General features: G+C 40.2%; 1 non-coding gene across 1 annotated transcript; it reads right to left on the bottom strand.

Moving 5' to 3' along the window:
* Positions 1-6,308: 6,308 nt before the first annotated feature.
* Positions 6,309-6,416, bottom strand: LOC130952807 (small nucleolar RNA R71). The gene has a single exon (XR_009074983.1). It is a non-coding gene; the product is annotated as a small nucleolar RNA R71 (small nucleolar RNA).
* Positions 6,417-6,907: the final 491 nt, after the last annotated feature.

The following is a 6,907-nucleotide window of genomic DNA, read 5'->3' as shown; positions in this document are numbered from 1 at the left end:
CCTAAAGATGACTCTGGTTTGGCTCCAATCTTGTGCTCCACCATGGACTATTATATATGGTTGGAAAGCTCTGAATGTTAGCTTTCCAACGCAACTGGAAGTACTCAATTTGGATCTCTGTAGCTCAAGATATCTTCCATTGAAGTGGACATGTTCAGGCTGCCTTGTTTTGGTAAGTTGGCGTTGGCAACGCCCATCTAGCGTTGGCAACGTGAGTGGTGCGGCATTTGGGCGTTTGGAACGCGGTTTGTGCGCCATTGGGCGTTTGGCACCTTGGTTGGTGCGCCAATGGGCGTTTGGCAGCCTGGTTGGTGCGCCAATGGGCGTTTGGCAGCCTGGTTGGTGCGCCATTGGGCGTTTGGCAGCCTGGTTGGTGCGCCAAGACTTGGTGCCAAAATTTGCTTGTGTGTGGCGTTGGCAACGCCAGATTCAAGTTGGCAACGCCAACTTTGCTTCTTCCAGGGCCAAGCTTGCCTTGCTTGTGTGTGGCGTTGGCAACGCCAGATTCAAGTTGGCAACGCCAACTTTGCTTCTTCCAGGGCCAAGCTTGCCTTGCTTGTGTGTGGCGTTGGCAACGCCAGATTCAAGTTGGCAACGCCAACTTTGCTTCTTCCAGGGCCAAGCTTGATAGTGTGGCGTTGTTAGCCTGCGTTGTCCTCAAAAACGCCAATGCTTCCTAGCTCAAACAACGTGCTCGAGCTTCCATATTAGTGCCAAAATTGCTTGTGTGTGTGGCGTTGGCAACGCCACTCTCAAGTTGGCAACGCCAACTTTGCTTCTTGTCTTCCTCCAGGGCCAAGTTCCTTGCTTGTGTCTTGTGTGTGTGGCGTTGGCAACTTGGTTCTAGAGTTGGCAACGCCAACCTTGCTTCCAGGGCCAAGTTTGCTTGGTTGTGTGGCGTTGGCAACGCCCATCTTGAGTTGGCAACGTGCTCGAGCCTCCTTTCCTAGCTCCAGGCATTGCTTCCCACGTTGCCAGTGAACACGCCCATAGAAGCTGGCGTTGGCAACTTGAATGTTGCCTAGTCTTGGCGTTGGCAACTTGGATGTTGCATGTGATGGGCGTTGGCAACTTGGATGTTGCTTAGTCTTGTGTGTGGCGTTGGCAACTTGATTCTAGAGTTGGCAACGCCAACTTTGCTTCCAGGGTTGCCAAGCTTGCTTGGTGTGGTTGTGTGTGGCGTTGGCAACGCCAATCCCAAGTTGGCAACGCCAACTCCTTGCCTTGGTTGCCTCCAGGACCAAGCTTGCCTTGTGTTGTGGAGTTGGCAACGTGGATTCCAAGTTGGCAACGCCAACTCTTGCCTTGGTTGCCTCCAGGACCAAGCTTGCCTTGTGTTGTGGAGTTGGCAACGTGGATTCCAAGTTGGCAACGCCAACTCTTGCCTTGGTTGCCTCCAGGACCAAGCTTGCCTTGTGTTGTGGAGTTGGCAACGTGGATTCCAAGTTGGCAACGCCAACTTTGCCCAGCTTGCATCATTCTTGCTTCCATGCCTCCTTGTTTCATCACCTATCATCAACAAGGGAAATAGCTTCAAAGTCTTACCAATTCAAGCAATAAATTTCATGAGATTCATTCATACTCATTCATATATGCATTCCTTAAATCATTTGCATGAATTTGGCTAGAATTAACATGTTCCTTAATATCATCATGCATGGAAACAAAACTCATAAAAGGACTTGTTTATTTAGAGAAAATGAGTGAAATTAAGCTAAAACTAACTAAGCTAACTAACTAATAATGCAAATATGCATTTGCATCACTGGGTCGTCCAAGTAATACCTTACGTGAGTAAGGGTCGATCCCACGGAGATTGTCGGCTTGAAGCAAGCTATGGTTATCTTGTAACTCTTAGTCAGGATATTAAAAAATTATCAGGATTGATTATGAAAAGCAAAAGAACATGAAATAAGTACTTGTTTTGCAGTAATGGAGAATAGGTTGAGGTTTTGGAGATGCTCTGTCTTCTGAACCTCTGCTTTCCTACTGTCTTCTTCTTCAAACACGCAAGGATCCTTCCATGGCAAGCTGTATGTAGGGTTTCACCGTTGTCAATGGCTACCTCCCATCCTCTCAGTGAAAATGTTCAACGCGCTCTGTCACAGCACGGCTAATCATCTGTCGGTTCTCAATCGGGTCGGAATAGAATCCAGTGATTCTTTTGCGTCTGTCACTAATGCCCAGCCCTCAAGAGTTTGAAGCTCGTCACAGTCATTCAATCCTTGAACCCTACTCAGAATACCACAGACAAGGTTTAGACCTTCCGGATTCTCTTGAATGCTGCCATCAATTCTAGCTTATACCACGAAGATTCCGATTAAAGAATCCAAGAGATATCTACTCAATCTAAGGTAGAACGGAGGTGGTTGTCAGGCACATGTTCATAGTTGAGAATGATGATGAGTGTCACGGATCATCACATTCATCAGGTTTAAGAACAAGTGATATCTTAGAATGGAAGCAAGCATGATTAAATGAAAAACAGTAGTAATTGCATTAATCCATCAAGACACAGCAGAGCTCCTCACCCCCAACCATGGGGTTTAGAGACTCATGCTGTAGAAGATACAATGAGAAACGTGTAAGGTGTCATGAGGTGTAGATACAATGTCAAAAGATCCTATTAATAGTGAACTAGTAACCTAGGGTATACAGAAATGAGTAAATGACGTAAAAATCCACTTCTGGGTCCACTTAGTGTGTGCTTGGGCTGAGCATTGAAGCTTTCATGTGTAGAGACTTTTTCTGGAGTTAAACGCCAGCTTTTATGCCAGTTTGGGCGTTTAACTCCAATTTTTATGCCAGTTCCAGCGTTAAACGCTGGGAATTCTAAAGCTGATTTGCAACGCCGGTTTGGGCCATCAAATCTCGGGCAAAGTATGGACTATTATACATTGCTGGAAAGCCCAGGATGTCTACTTTCCAACGCCGTTGAGAGCGCGCCAATTGGGCTTCTGTAGCTCCAGAAAATCCACTTCGAGTGCAGGGAGGTCAGAATCCAATAGCATCTGCAGTCCTTTTCAGCCTCTGAATCAGATTTTTGCTCAGGACCCTCAATTTCAGCCAGAAAATACCTGAAATCACAGAAAAATACACAAACTCATAGTAAAGTCCAAAAAAGTGAATTTTAAGTAAAAACTAATAAAAATATAATAAAAACTAATTAAAACATACTAAAAACATACTAAAAACAATGCCAAAAAGCGTATAAATTATCCGCTCATCACTCATGCCGTCAAAGATACAAATTTAGATGTAAAATGTCATGAGGTACGAAATAAATCTCTAAAAGTAGTTTTTATACTCAACTAGTAACCTAGGTTTACAGAAAATGAGTAAACTATGATAGATAGTGCAGAAATCCACTTCTAAGGCCCACTTGGTGTGTGTTTGGGCTGAGCATTGAAGCTTCCATGTGTAGAGACTTGTCCTGGAGTTAAACGCCAAGTTGCAGCCTATTTCTGGCGTTTAACTCTAGCTTGTAACCTGTTTCTGGCGTTTAACTCTAGTTTGTAACTTGTTTTTGGCGTTTAACGCCAGAATAGGGCAGAAGGTTGGCGTTAAACGCCAGTTTGCATTGTCAAAACTCAGGCAAAGTATGGACAATTATATAGTTCTGGAAAGTCCTGGATGTCTACTTTCCAACGCAATTGAGAGCGCGCCAATTGGACTTCTGTAGCTCCAAAAAATCCATTTTGAGTGCAGGGAGGTCAGAATCTAACAGCATCTGCAGTCCTTTAATAGCCTCTGAATAAGATTTTTGCTCAGGTCCCTAAATTTCAGCCAGAAAATACCTAAAATCACAGAAAAATGCAAAACTCATAGTAAAGTCCAGAAATGTGAATTTTGCACAAAAACTAATAAAAACATAATAAAAAGTGAATAAAATATACTAAAAACTACCTAAAAACAATGCCAAAAAGCGTATAAATTATCCGCTCATCATATATTCTCTTGGGTCTCTAATCAACGATTCACATCGTCTCTCCTGACAACAGAGCATCTGAATCTGAGATTAGGATCTTCGTGGTATAGGCTAGAACACTAGACAGCATTCCTGAGATCTGGAAAGTCTAAACCTTGACTGTGGTATTCCGAGTAGGATCTGAAAAGGGATGACTGTGAGGAGCTTCAAACTCACGAATGTTGGGTGCAGTGACAGTGTGCAAAAGGATCAATGGATCTTATTCTGACGCTAGTGAGAACTGACAGATGATTAGCCCTGTGGTAGCTGTGCCTGGTATTTTTCATCCGAGACGATAAATTCGACAGCTGATTAGCCGTGCAGAGATCATAGCCGGACCATTTTCACTGAGAGGATCATACAGCTTGCTATGGAAGGGAGCACGCATGATTGGATGAAAACAATAGGAAAGCAGATGTTCAGGAGCAACAAAGCATCTCCAAACACTTATCTGAAATTCCCACCAATGAATTACATAAGTATCCCTATCTTATTTTACATTTTCTTTTTCTTTTAATTATCAATACCTCAAAACCATTTGAATCCACTTGACTGAGATTTACAAGATAACCATAGCTTGCTTCACGCTGGCAATCTCCGTGGGATCGACCCTTACTCACGTAAGGTATTAGTTGGACGACCCAATGCACTTGCTGGTTAGTTGTGCGGAGTTGTGAAAAGTGTGATCACAATTTCGTGCACCAAGTTTTTGACACTGTTACCGGGGATTGTTCGAGTTTGGACTATTAACAGTTCATCTTGTTGCTTAGATTAGGTAATTTTATTTTATATTTAAGCTTTCTTTTATTTTTATTTTCAAAAAAAATAAATACAAAAAAATTAATAAAATCATAAAAAGAAAACAAAAAAAATTGTTTCTTGTTTGAGTCTAGTGCCAAATTCTAAGTTTGGTGTCAATTGCATGTTTTCAAATTTTCTCAAGTTTTCGAAAAAAATTCATGCATTGTGTTCTTCATTGATCTTCAAGTTGTTCTTCATGATTTTCCTTGTTCTGATCTTTAAATTCTCCTGTTTTGTGTCTTTTCCTGTTTTTCAAATGCATTTTCAAATCCATAGTGTCTAAACATTAAAAATTTCTAAGTTTGGTGTCTTGCATATCTTTCTTTTCTTAAAAATTTTCAAAAATATGTCCTTGATGTTCATCATGATCTTCAAAAATCCTTGCTAACAATTAATGTTTTGATTCAAAAAATTGCAAGTTTGTTACTTTCTTGTTAAGAAAGATTCAACCTTTGAATTTTAGAATCATATCTTTTAATTTCTTGTTAGTCAAGTCATCAATTTTAAAAATCAAATCTTTTTCAATCATATCTTTTTAAATAATATCTTTTTAAAATCAAATCTTTTTCAATCAAATCTTTTTCAATCATATCTTTTCAATCATATCCTTTTTCAATCATATCTTTTTTTTTTAATTTTAATTTCAAAATCTTTTTTCTAACTTCTTATCTTTTTTTTTTTAAATTTATTTTCAAATCTTTTTCACTTCTCATTTTCGAAAATCACTAACCCCTTTTTCAAAATTCTTTTTAATTAACTAATTGTTTTAAATTCTAATTTTATGTTATTTCTTTTAATTTTTCGAAAACTCTTTCTCTCTTATCTTTTTCTATTTATTTTATTTAATTGCTAACATTCCTCCTCCACTCATCTAAAAATTTTCGAACTCACCTCCTCTCTCTTCTCATTCTTCTACTCCTTTTCCTCTGACACATTAAGGAGTCTCTATACTGTGACATAGAGGATTCCACTACTCCATTTTGTTCTCTTCTTTTTCATATGAGCAGAAATAGGGATAAAAAATTCTTGTTGAAGTTGATCCTGAACCTGAAAGGACTCTGAAGAAGAAGCTAAAAGAAGCTAAAGCACAACACTTCAGAGAGGACCTTACAGAGAATTTCGAAAAAGAAGCAGACATGGCAGCCGAACCCCACAACAATGCTCGAGATGCAAGGAAGATGCTTGGTGACTATATTGCACCAACTTCCAACTTCTATGGAAGAAGCATCTCAATTCCTGCCATTGGAGCAAACAACTTTGAGCTTAAGCCTCAATTAGTTTCTCTAATGCAGCAGAATTACAACTTTCATGGACTTCGATCGGAAGATCCTTATTAGTTCTTAGCTGAATTCTTGCAAATCTGTGTTACTGTTAAGACCAATGGGGTTGATCCTGAGGTCTACAGACTCATACTTTTCCCCTTTGTTGTATGAGACAGACTAGGATATGGTTGGACTCACAACCTAGAAAAAGCCTGAACTCTTGGGACAAGTTGGTCAATGCTTTCTTGACCAAATTCTTTCCACCTCAAAAGATGAGCAAGCTTAGAGTGGAAGTCCAAACCTTCAAACAGAAGGAAGATTAATCCCTCTATGAAGCTTGGGAAAGATACAAGTAATTAACCAAAAGGTGTCCTTCTGACATGCTTCCAGAATGGAGCATCATATGTATATTCTATGATGGTCTGTCTGAATTATCCAAGATGTCATTGGACCAATCTACTGGTGGATCTCTTCATCTAAAAATACCTGCAGAAGCCCAGGAACTCATTGAGATGGTTGCAAATAACCAGTTCATGTACACTTCTGAAAGAAATTCTGAGAATAATGGGATGACTCAGAAGAAAGGAGTTCTTGAGATTGATACTCTGAATGCCATATTGGCTCAGAACAAAATATTGACTCATCAATTCAATATGATTTCTCAGAATCTGACTAGATTGCAAGCTGCATCTGGCAGTGCTAAAGAAGCCTCCTCTGAAGGAGAAGCTTATGACCCTGAGAATCCTGCAATGGAAGAGGTGAACTATATGAGAGAATCCTATGGAAACACCTATAATCCTTCATGGAGGAATCAGCCCAATTTCTCATGGAAGGATCAACAGAAGCCTCAACAAGGCTTCAATAACAATAATGGTGG

The sequence above is a fragment of the Arachis stenosperma genome, chromosome 9, assembly GCF_014773155.1.
Source record: "Arachis stenosperma cultivar V10309 chromosome 9, arast.V10309.gnm1.PFL2, whole genome shotgun sequence".
Classification (NCBI taxonomy): Eukaryota; Viridiplantae; Streptophyta; class Magnoliopsida; order Fabales; family Fabaceae; genus Arachis; species Arachis stenosperma.
The sequence above is the reverse complement of the archived record's forward strand: the minus strand, read 5'-3'. Positions and strand labels throughout refer to the sequence as shown.